Raw genomic sequence first — 13,398 nt, 5'->3', positions numbered from 1 at the left:
ACCAAATTTTCTGGTTGGTCTTCTTAAATCCAGACTTTTCCATCCTTTATTTTGGCCACCATGTCATTCTTAAATGAATCTTATCTAAAATGCGATATTCATCAAGATCAGTTTGTTGAAGACTCTTCTGCGGCTCCCTGTGATGTACCACACCAAATCTCAAGTCTTCTATCTGGTTTTCAAGTCTCCTAATGACATTCCTCCTTCTGACTTAACCACATTTATTTCCCAGTACAGCCAAATACACACTGGTCTCTGATACATCATTTTGTATGCTTTGGGTTGCAAAATATAAAAAAGAAAAGCCATACAATTCTACTGGCTTTATTAATCAAAGAAGCCTGAAGAGACAGAAGTTACAGTATTGATTAATTCAGTGTCTGTATGTCACTGGGCACCCTGCTTTCTTCCTCTCCTCTCTAACATCCCAGGATGGTAAGTCCATTCTCAGCAGGGAGCTTGTTCTCAGGATCATTCTCCCTCTGCTCAAGGCATCACATGCAACAATGTCCAGAGCAACAGAATAAGGTACTTCTGTCTCTTGTTTTCTTTCCAATAATGAGAAGACCTTCCCAGAAGCCCCCTCAGCCCCCTCAGTGTCCCCTCCTGACTCCCTGACTACCATATCACATGTGTAAGCCTGAACCTGATCCTGAGCCATGGTGGAGAGGGACCCTCACAGCTGTGCGAAAGAGGATAGACACATGAAAAAAACTGGGCCCTTCCAACCAAGAAGAAAAAGGAATGGCTGCAGGATAGGCAAATAATATCGGTAATACCTCAGCTTCTTAGCCCTACAGATCACCCTCATTCCAATGTCTGTGCCTTTGTTCTTATTTCCAATATCAAATGCCTTCCCTCCTCCTTTCTACCCATACGAATGATTTCCATTCCTAAAGATCTCAAAGATATAAAAAAGAAACTTTGACACTGATAGGTCACATAGCCAAGATCATATAGCCAGAGAGAGGTCAAGCTGGAATTAAAACCTAGAACTTTCTAATCCCAGCTCATGTGTGCCCTCTTCCACCCTTTAAGACCTACCTCCTCTGTAAAACTGCCAGTTGTCATATCATTCTCTCAGTTCTGTTTCAAGACAAAATCTTGATCCCAGGTTATTCACTTCTTTCTCTCCCTAATTTCCATTATAATAATCAAAGATATAGAAATTATGGGAAAATCTACATCAATTCTGCGAAACATGGAAGGGTGTCATGTTGTATACATGGGACTGGGTTAAGGAAAGGATTTACCAACACATGGGGAATAATGGATGGGATTCCACCAAGGCTCCCAAGGACAGAGCAGCTCTAGATAGGAACAGGTAAGATATAGGCCGCATGGGAAAGAGAAAAAAACATTTCTGTAAGTGTGCAAGCACTTACATATGGGGCAGAGTGAGACCAGTGGACATCACTACCAGACTCAGCTTGCTAAGACAAAGGGGCTATGGAAGGCAAAGGCATTGCCCTAGCAGGCTGTTTATAAGGGCAATTGAGACCTTGGAAGAAGTGGGACAAGACTTACCATTTGCTACAACAAACATGGAAGAGAAAATACTTGGCCCAGCAGTTCACTTACCTGCCCCATGTCTGTCTCCCTTATAAAACACTCTTTCTATTTCTTCCAATCAAATGAAACCCTTATTTATCAAAGTAAAACAACAGAAAATATAACTTTTCTCATGAAATCTCTGGCATGTCAACCCCAGTAACGGTTAAGCATAGACATCAGGAAGAACAAATACAGGAAACTTACTGAGTGGAAATAAAGGCAGGGGCGGAAAGGGAGAGGGATAAGAAGAGGAAGCAGAAGAGGGAGAGGGAGAAAGAGAGGGACAGGAGAGAGAGAAAGAGTGATTCAATACTTGAAAATATGGAGACGTTCTGAGGATTCAGAACAAAAAAGTTTTAAGAAACTTCTTTTAAAAAATAAAGAACAGGCCAGGCACAGTGGCTCACGCCTGTAATCCCAGCACTTTGGGAGGCCGAGACGGGTGGATCACGAGGTCAGGAGATCGAGGCCATCCTGGCTTAACACAGTGAAACCCCGTCTCTACTAAAAATACAAAAAATTAGCCAGGCATGTTGGCGGGCGCCTGTAGTCCCAGCTACTCAGGAGGCTGAGGCAGGAGAATGGCGTGAACCTGGAAGGCAGAGCTTGCAGTGAGCTGAGATCGCGCCACTGCACTCCAGCCTGGGGAACAGAGCAAGACTCCGTCAAAAAAAAAAAAAAAAAAGAACAATATAAAAACCCACCATTTTGATTTATAATAAAATGTGAAATGACATTTCATCTGCAAAAACAGAAACAACTGAGGTCAGGAAAGATTGCTTTCAGATGAAAAAATATACTGGAGCCAGGTGTGCTACTGCAGAAAACTACACTAGAGAATTAGGAGTTTGAGAAAATTTCCCCACACTCATAGGAAATGTATAAAGAGATAAATATCATGGAAAAATGTAGGAGACATGCAGGATAAATCTAGGAGATTAAATACCTTAAATGTAAACCAAATGTCAGCTGGGCCTATTGCTCCTTAGGGATCGGGGTATAATTGGCTGCTTAGACTCTGCTACTTCCATCAGCCGTGAAAGTCCAATGCAATCCACTCCATTTCTGCTTACTAGGGGTTTATGTTTCCAGGGTTCCTCTAGCCCTAATTTCCATATTTTGTCTCTATTTCTTGCCAATCAAACTGGACAGGGACAGGGGACTCAACCCCTTCACCTCCTCCTGCCAGAAGTTCACTTGGTAGATTAGTATATTTTATACTCATGGTCATCTACTCCCCTTTTTTCTTCTGCCAACTCTGCTCCTCCCCACTCCCTTCAAGATTGCCCTCATTCATTTGTTCATTCATTCCGTAAATATCCACTATGCTGGCAATACAAGAGTGACCAACACAGGCAAATGCCTGCCCTCATGTAGTTTGCATTCTAGTGGAGGACACAGAAAATAATTATCAAATATATAATGTCAAGTAGTGTATTAGTTACCCAGGGCTGCTGTAACAAATTACCACAAACTGTGTGGCTTAAAACAACAGAAATTTTTTCTTGCACAGTTCTGGAAGCTGAAAGTCCAAAATCAAGATATCAGCAGGGCCGTGTTCCCTCTGAAGGCTCTAAGGAAGACTCCTTCCTTGCTTCTTCTATCGTCTGGTGGTGCCCTACAATTTTCTTGGCATTCTTTGGCTTATGGCAGCATAACTACAATCTCTGCCTTTATCTTCACATGGCCTTCTCCCCTGTATGTCTCCTCTGCACCACCCTCTCCTTTTAAGGACACCAGTCATTGGATTTAGGGCCCACCCTAATCCAGTATGACCTCATCTTAATTTGATGACATCTGCAAAGACCCTATTTTCAAGTAAGATCACATTCACAGGTACCAGAGGTCAGGACTTCATTATGGGGCAAATTCATATGTTGAAATTCTGACCTTCAGTACCTCAGAATATCACTGTATTTGAAGACAGTCTTTAAGGAGGTAATTAAGGTTAAAAGAGGCCATTGGGGTGGGCCCTAATGAAATATGACTGATGTCATTATAAGAAGAGGAGATTAGGGCACAGATAGACACATGGAGAAGATGGCCATCTACAAGCCATGGAGAAAAGTTCAGAAGCAACCAACCTTGCAACCAACACCTTGGTTTTGGCCTTCCTAGTCTCCAGAACTATGAAAAAAATAATTTCTGTTGTTTAAATTGCCCAGTCTGTGACACTTGTTATGGCAACCTGAGCAAACTGACACATATTTCAACATATCTTTTGGAGAAGGCACCATTCAACTCTCAATAGGCAGTGAGAAGTGCTATGAAAATCAATAAAACAAAGTAGGAAGATAGTAAGAGAGAAGGGGTGGGCAGAGAAATTCAGTTCTCCCCATCTCTAATCCCAGCCTTGCTTACCTAAACTAGCAAAGCGTGCAGCAGAACAAAGAGCTTTTTATATAACTCCATGTACTTTGCATGGAAGATGGTTTGAAAAATAGCAAAAAAATTTCTGTTAAATTTAACCTAACATCACACCTAGAGGAACTAGGAAAACAAGAGCAAAGCAACCCCAAAGCTAGCAAAAGTAAAGAAATAACCAAAATCAGAGCAGAACTAAACGAAATGGAGATGAGAGAAACCATACAAAAGATCAACAAAACCAGAAGTTCATTTTATGAAAGAATAAATAAGATCGATAGTCTGCTAGCTAGACCAATAAAGAAAAAAAAGAGAGAAGATCCAAATAAACACAATCAGAAATGACAAAGGGGACATTACCACTGACACCATAGAAATACAAGGAACATAAAGATGGCAACAATAGACACTGGGAAGGGAGCAAGTGGGGCCAGGGTTAAAAAACCTACCTATTGGGGTCTATGCTCATTACCTTGGTGACGGGATCCATACCCCAAACCTGAACATCAGGCAATGTAGCCAGGCGACAAACCTGCACATGTATTTCTGAATCTAAAATAAAAGTTGAAAAAACAGTGTATTTGCCTGTTTTCATGCTGCTGATAAAGACATACCCAACACTGGGCAATTTACAAAAGAAAGAGGTTTATTGGACTTACAGCTCCACATGGTTGGGGAGGCCTCACAATCATGACAGAAGGCAAGGAGGAGCAAGTCACATCTTACGTGAATGGCAACAGACAGAGAGAGAGCTTGTGCAGGGAAACTCCCATTTTTAAAACCATCAGATCTCATGAGACCCATTCACTATCACGAGAACAGCACAGGAAAGACCCACTCCCAGGATTCAGTCATCTCCCACCAGGTCCCTCCCACAACGCATGGGAATTATGGGAGCTACAAGATGAGATTTGGGTGGGGACACAGAGCCAAACCATATCAAACAGAAAAAAAAATTGGCAAAGGACATAAACAGACACTTTTCAAAAGAAGACATACATGTGGCTGATAAGCAATGAAAAATGCTTAACATCACTAATCGTTAGAGAAATGAAAATCAAAACCACAATGAGATACCATCTCACTCCAGTAAGAATGGCTATTATTAAAAAGTCAAAAAATAACAGATGCTGGCAAGATTGTAGGGAAAAGGGAAGGCTCATACACTGCTGGTGAGAGTGTAAATTAGTTCAGCCACTGTGGAAAGCAGTCTGGGGATTTCTCAAAGAACTTAGAACTACCGTTCGACCCAGCAATCCCATTACTGTGTATATGCCCAAAGGAATATAAATTGTTCTACCATAAAGACACATGCACGTGTATGTTCACTGAAGCACTATTCACAATAGCAAAGACATGGAATCAACCTACATACCCATCAATGGTGGACTGAATGGATAAAGAAAATGTGGTACATATACATCATTAAATGCTATGCAGCCATATAAAAGAATGAGATCATGTCTTTTGCAGCAACATGGATGGAACTGAAGGCCATTATCATAAGTGAACTAACACAGGAACAGAAAACCAAATGCCACATGTTCTCATTCATAAGTGGGAGCTAAACATTGAGTAGATATGAACACAAGAAGGGAACAACAGACACCGGGGCCTACATGAGGGTGGGGAGTTGGAGGAGGGTGAGGATTGAAGAACAACGTATCGGGTATTATGCTGATTACCTGGGTGACAATTATCTGTACACCAAACCCCGCAACACACAATTTCCCCATGGAACATACCTGTACATATATCCCTTGAACCTAAAATAAAAGCTGGAAAGAAGAAAAAGAACAACTATTTTTTTTCATAAAAAGCAAGTTCTTAAAAATCTTTATAGTTCTCTCATCATTATTCTTAATTTAATGAAAAAATGATGTACACTATCTTTATTTTCATTGACCTATTGAAGAAAAATATACTTACTTTCCATCCCAGACATGGTCACTTCTGTGGAAAAGAAGCAGTTTATTCTTAGGGTCCAGAGCCAACCCCTAGAAACCTGGCCTGGTAACCAGTGTACTCCAGGCCAATCCAGTGACTCTTCTCCATGAAAATCTGAAAGATAAATCCACACATTTGGTGTAAAAAAGAAAGGTCAGATAACCTCATGAAGATTCACAATAGTTGTAAGAAGCTTATGCAGTAATGTCACTAGATGCAAAGAAATGAAAAAGAAAATCAAGCTCTGCTCTACATAAAATGTAGCACATGCACGTGCCAGGTAGCTCCCTGAGTTATGAAATAAAGCGACTATGAACATGAAAAAAACGTTCTGCTAAATTATATGAACAATTACTGAGCACTTATTGTCAGGCAGTATGTATGATCTTTAATTTAATTCCCTGATCTCATTTGATACTTAAAACAACCCTATGAGTTGCATACTACTATTTTCTCCATTTTAAAGAGGAGAAAACACAGGTTTAAGAGAACCAAATGGTTAACCCAAGGCCAAACAGCTAGACCCGAGACCCTCTAACTCCAAAATCCCCTTCTCAACCACTATGACATACCACCTTTTCTTTATGTACAGGTTATAAATCAGGACATGTTATGTACAACTGCCCTTTGGGGTCAAGAATTTCTTTCAAAGATAAGAGTTTTGTGTCACTGCATATCAGATACATGGATGACTTGCCACAGCTTTCCTTGCTTTCTATTTTCAAATATAAAATGAATTAATGGAAACACTTAGCGTCCTTTCTTATGAATCTATTTCTTTTAGCCTTGGATAATGACCCAATTACCCATGTATTCTCAAAGTCAAAGTCAGGGCTTCTCCAAAGCCAAGCTCTTTTTCAGATACTTTGCCCTCCCATGAAGCAAGTGACCACAAGACATAAGTTCTCACCACAGTCTAAACTCTCTTAGGAGCTATCACATGGAGAAGACAGATACCTTCAAAGAAAGTATTTCAATAATCAACCCCATACTCCTAAAGTACATTTATTAAATAGCTTACACTGAAAGAGAAATCCTAACAATGCAGCCCTCCTGGGAGATTCTTCAGCTGATTACATTACTGTGCTGCTGAGGAGGGCTAAAGCAGATCAGGAAACACTAAAATCCCCAGCTTAGAAGGTGCTCTTCGGGAAGCACAAAGCTGGGTCTTCTAAAGGAAGACAAGTTACTCCAGAAACAAGAGAAAACAGAAGTCCTATATCAAAGACCTGGAAAATGGCCCAACCATTGTGAAAAATAATAGTCATAATTAAACAAAAGGAAAGGAGTACATTGGCAGAGATACCCATGCTGCAAAGTGGTGGAACACCAGTCACAGATTCGAACTGGAGACTGGGAAGAAGGACCTCCATCCCAAACCTTCCCACTGAGTAACATTTATAGCTATTACTTTCTTGCTGTTTGTAGCAAGCCTTTACAGATGTCTTGAGAACATATCTAATATAAAAAGGCACCTGTTGTTTTGCTTTCTTACTGCCAAGCTATTGATATTTTAGGAGAGTAATTGAACTTCTCAGTACTAACTTATTTTCCCCATGAACTAGTATCCCCTGAAGGTAAGTGAATTTTCAGGGCATACACGAAAAGTAACCATAAATCCAGTGCCTAAATGGCATTTGCAGTTTATCAGCCTTTGAGGGAGAAGGAGGCAGCCTAGCTGTAAAGCATTTCCTCTAGTTTAAATTCGTCCTTGCCTCATCTTATGCACACATGCGTGTGCACATCTTGCAACTTGGCATTTTTTAAGAACGAGGACAAAAAAGGGGATTTATTTTTGCAAATTAACCAGCAATATTTCTCCAAGAGAACTGCCGTGATCTGTTTGCCTGCATTGAAAAGTTACTTTCATCCCACACAGTCCAGCTGTTATTCTCAGGTTGCTGAAATAATGAGCAATATTAAATAACAGAGTTGAAATCAGCCACCAAGACTCACGACCACATTTGGTCCTATGCAAATTAGAGCCTCATTCAGAAGGGTGGTGTTATTTTCCACCAGTGTCCCCCTTTCAGCACTATCGGCTTATTAGAACAGCTGGGGAATGCATGGGTCAGCACTCCCTCCAGCACTAACCACCAGGAGAGAAAAATCACAGTCTTAGACCTCTCTCATGTTTTCCTTCATGCCTCAGCTGCAAGGTGGCCAGTGTCTGAGTTAATGGAATAGCACTTCTTAAAGATTACACCTTTCATCCAGACATACCACTATTAAGAGTCCCGCCCTCTTTCTAGCCATGTGACCAGTTCCCTTGTCACAGTGAGTTCATTCCATCCATTCAGCAACTGTATATCTTAAGCACCTATTATGTGGCAGGCCCTGTGCTATAGGTTAGGGCTAACCATGTTATCATCATTCTAACCAAGCAGTCCCTGACCTCACAGAGCTTACCTTTTAATTGGGAGACGGTCAGTGAGACAAGTAACCACAACAACATGGATATGGTAAAGAAGGTAACAGTGGCCACGGAAGCACATACCTAGGGCACTTAACCTCTTCTAGTTCACTATAGAAGTCAGGCTTTTTAAAGGATGTGGCATCTAAATTGAGACCTGAAGAATGAGTGGGAATCATAAGATGAATGGGGCAAGAAGAATGGTCCAGGCAGAGGTAATGGCACAGGCAAAAGCTCAGTGAAGAAGGAGCACATGGTAGCTTGCAGTAATTAAAAGAAGTTCAACATAGCTGAAGCATGAAGTTGAAATGTGCCATGGGTTAATATACTTCTTTTAATAGCTCATTCTCCACTCTCTATAGCAAGTTATTTCCTCAAATTTCAGAGGGTCTTCTAATCCAACACCCATTACCCACCCCATCTAACTCTCAGAATGTGACCACACCTAATATCTTACAGACAAAATAGAAATTCCAGACAAGAGTGTCCTCAACTTTCTGCTACCATGCATAGAAACCTATGTATATCTGTGTCCATCCCAAGTGCTTTCCTCAACCCAACCTTTTACATGAGGGTTGAGGTCTGCCTCCCATGTAAAGCTAATTCCTTGATGCTTTGGATCTTATTTTCCCCTAGGCCTCCCTGGAATCTCACTTTTTCATTATTCCTTATATATCCACCCCCCCCATGACAATTCTCATGAGTTTTAAACATTCCCATTTAATAAAACCCTCCTTCTATCCCATATTCTCCAAGTAAATAGTGGCCTATCTCCATCATCTGCTTCATAGAAAAACTTCTCCCAAGAGTTATCTATATTTGTGACCTCCATTTGCCCACCTCCTGGTCATTTTCCCGTTCATTCTAATCTAGTTACCACATCTGCACTCCACTGTGTGCTTCACACTAAAGTCACCAATGACATCCTTGTTACTAAACCCAAACATAAAGAGGACATTTTTTAGTCTTCATCTTCTTTGTTGTCTCAGGGACATCTGACACTGTGATCCAATCAAATTCTTTAATAGTCTTTTTCCTTGACTTCCATGACATATTCCCTTTTCCTGGTTTTCCTCCTACACTTCTGTTCAGTCCTTCTAAGTCCTTTTCATAGTGTATCCTTCACGAAGCCATTAAATGCCTGAGTTCTTCAACACTTGGTTTTGGGCCCCCTTCTCTTCCCAACATAAAATAATTACACCCTATGTAAAATCATAACCATGACTTTGCTACCTTTATGTATATAATTCATGAATTTATATATCCAGCCAAAAGCTCTCATGCAGGTTCCAAAGCTGTTTATATATCCATCTGCCTACTTAGTTGTCACAAATGTACTTCAAACTCTGCATGTCCAACACTGAACTCATAACCTTCCATGCCCTTCCTTCCACATGCAAACACACATTTAAAAATTGTCCTTTTCAAGCACTTCCTATCTCAACAAATGATACCACTATCCATCCATTTTCTCAAATCAGAATTATACAAATCATCTTTTACATTTCTCCTTCATTCCCTGCTTCCAGTTTATCAGAGTCCAATTAATTTTGCCTCCAACATGTCTCTTGAACCCATACTTTTCTCTTCATTTCCACGCCACGTTCTTAATCCAAGTTATCCACCTGTTAACTAGACTACTACAATGATCTACACATAAGCCTCTCTGCATCCCCTCTTATCTTGCTCAATAGATTTGAGTTTTCAAAACACAAATCAGGACTTCCAGTGCTGACCAAGATAGAACAAGCCTTCTACAGTGTCTCCCTCCCAGTGATTACAACAAAATATTCTAGGTATAAAAGGCAACTGCCTAAAGACTCTGCAAAGTAAATAAGAGTAGGAAAATTTAGAAGAGAAGTCATAAAGAATATTTAGAATCAATCATAAGCTGTTGCTTAAACTTTCCAAAGTATCAGATAGGGATCAACCTATGGAAAGAGTACTTTGGTGAGATCAAAACAATTATAAGACAATGTTTAAATCCTCTCAACGTCTTTCCAAAAGGTGAAAATGAAAAGTAGACTTTTAATCTAACCATAAGAAGTGATGAAGAGAGAGGCCGGGCATGGTGGCTCACGCCTATCATCCCAGCACTTTGGGAGGCCAAGGCAGGTGGATCATCTAAGGTCAGGAGTTCAAGACCAGCGTGACCAACATGGTGAAACCCCATCTCTACAAAAATACAAAAATTAGTTGGGTATGATGGTGGGTGCCTGTAATCCCAGCTACTCGGGAGGCTGAGGCGGGAGAATCGCTTGAACTCAGGAGACGGAGGTTGCAGTGAGCCAAGATCACACCATTGCACTCCAGGCTGGGCAACAGAGCGAGACTCCGTCTCAAAAAAAAAAAAAAAAAAAGAAGAAGAAGTTATGAAGAGAGAAATCCTAACAGAAGTACAAATTTTAATAAGCAAATCTCTAGAGATATAGGTCCCATTTACTGTTTCCTTGGTTACCACTAAAGATTGGTGAAAGACATTTGGAATAGGAAAGACGTGACAAGACAAGATTGAATTTACCTCAGATACAGTTATGCAGACACTGTCAATTTCATGGTCCTGCCCTTCCCAATCTATATATTTCACCAATGCACAAATGACTTAAAAGAAAGGTGCATAAAAATTGGCTTCCATATTGCACCACCAAAAATACTAGATAGCTATAAATTAATACAGATTATCATCTCATCTGGTTTCCTAATATTTCCCTCCCAAGGCACTTTAGAGGATCAATGATTTTTCAATTCCTTAAATCATTTCTACTAGCACTGTTGTTTAAGACAACTTGCTAGAAGCTTAAATCTGCCATGTTCCTTTCCTTGATGAAAATGCAAATTTTTCCCAACATATTGATTTTATCATTGTAAAAGCAGAGCATACTGCCTGGCATTCTGTACAGCTCTAAGTCACACTGTGTGATGGGAATTTTAAAGAGAGATGCCACCACTTTGCCCATCATTATGATTTCTCCTTTCTGATGGTCCTGGCCAGTGCATCAGATCACACCTGGAAAACACCAAAGGTACTTGCCATTCTTTTAAGATTTCATGATTAGGAGCCCATGTGACAGACAGCACTATGACACTGTGGACAACTCAATTGTTGAATTTGGGGGTGGAATTGAATGTTGATTAGTGTCTGTTTCCTCTTTGGGAGAAGAAAGATGATGCTAAGGTGTTCTTTTTCCTGACTTTCCCAGAAAGATGAGAGAAAAGGAAGCCTTGTCATAGCTAACGACTCTCTCAGCTCCATTACTCCTGGCCTAGCATCTAAGAGAGGTAAATGATTTCACTGATTAGAAAATGAATCTTGAAAATGCAAGAGCTGCACAGAATACTGGCCCAGAATTGCACAGGTATTTGAATTGATGCTGAAAAATAAATTCATTTAAAATTACCATCAGTGAAAATGCACTATTAATGATATATATTTTGATCCAGTGATCATCACTGATATGATTAGTACTCTTTCATGGTGCTAAATTCAAGAATTGTTTAGGTATTTAAATATGCACATTTTAAAAAATTAGGAATCTAGCTCCATTCACATCAATCCATAGGGAAAGATACACCTTATTTCTAAAGACAAGTTCCTTTTTTGGTTGAGGAAGTCATATCTTAATAGTATAACAAAGTTAAAGAGAATCTGGAAGAGTGAAACGTTAATAGTGATGGCCATACTGACATTTCTGTAATATATTGGATGTGATAATATGGGGAATTAGTTGCTCCCTGGGTGTAAGGTAGACATTTTGAGAGGTGTATTGACTTGTTCAGTCTACTAGCGTACCATTTAGTAAATTTCATCTCCAAGGCATTAAATAGCATCATAACGGTCAGGAACAAAGTTAAGAAAATGGGAACTACCTTATCTACTGTGCTGAGAGTAGTTCAATCACCCCATGAAATCTGGCCCAATGATTATTTAATCCAGTGTACTGAGAATTACTAATCTGATACATAAAATGTGTGCAACATATCTCTGTCTTTACTGCAGTGGAACAAACATTTCCTTTAATAGACACTCCCACATAATACCTAAGAAAGACATTAGACCACAAATGCTGAATAAAAGATAGTTAAAACTGATGGATTCTGTTTCTGTCTCATCTCTATCTCTGTTGTCTTTTGTCTTCCCTCCTTTGTGGAGGAAGCTATAGAACTCTTTCCTCTGGATTTCCTCATTGAGGACCTAGCCCCAAAGGAAGAACCACGTACAAACACCACCGAACAAATATGGACACAGAAACTCAGCGGGATGCCAAGAGCAGTCATGTTGCTTGCTCTCATTAAAGCTATTATGTATCCATTGAGACAGATGTCAAATAATGGTTATTTCATGGTTACCATGAATCTCAAATAACATAAAGATAAAATATAGCTCAGCTAAATAAAGAAGATGATAGAAAGGAGTAAAATTACAAATCAATTTGTGACAGTTTTGATGCCAGAGTTATATGGATGTCCAAAAATAAGGGTTCAGATAAGAAAACCAATGCTGGCAATAGAGTTGTAAAGTCATACTTCTTATATAAGATGGGATCCCCATTTTCAATCCCATCATTTATCAAATGAGGAAACTGAGGCTCAGAGGAGCAGAACAACTTGCTCAAAGTCATACTGATTATCAGTTACAGTGATAGGACTAGAAACCCATATTAGCTGTGTCTTTTCCTCTTTAGCATTATATGATGGCAATGAAATGCACAAATTGAGGAAATTCGCTCCCGGCCCTGGAGAAGCTGAGTCTTTCTTCTGACAGAGTTAGAAGACCTTGGACTCCTTCAACATCACTGTCCTATACCAGAAAAAGTCATATATTATGTACAAAACACATCTCTATTTACACATAATCTTTAAAACACAAGTCTAGTACGTTAGTAAGTTCCCTGAAATGAACTCAACTTCCTGTGTGAGACAATGTAGTTTTATAGTTTTGTTGCTGTACTGTGTATTTAGTCCAGGAAAACAAGCAAAATAATACTGCCCTGTGAAAAGACCCACCAGACTGTATTATTTAATAATCCTGATAGATGATACTCATTTTTGCAAGTGGCATCTGTCCAATAATGCAGATCTCAAAGAATGTCTCAACTGTGCTCAATCGTTGCATCTCCTTC

Source organism: Gorilla gorilla, chromosome X (assembly GCF_029281585.2).
Source record: "Gorilla gorilla gorilla isolate KB3781 chromosome X, NHGRI_mGorGor1-v2.1_pri, whole genome shotgun sequence".
Lineage (NCBI taxonomy): Eukaryota > Metazoa > Chordata > Mammalia > Primates > Hominidae > Gorilla > Gorilla gorilla.
This window is presented reverse-complemented; position numbering follows the sequence as displayed.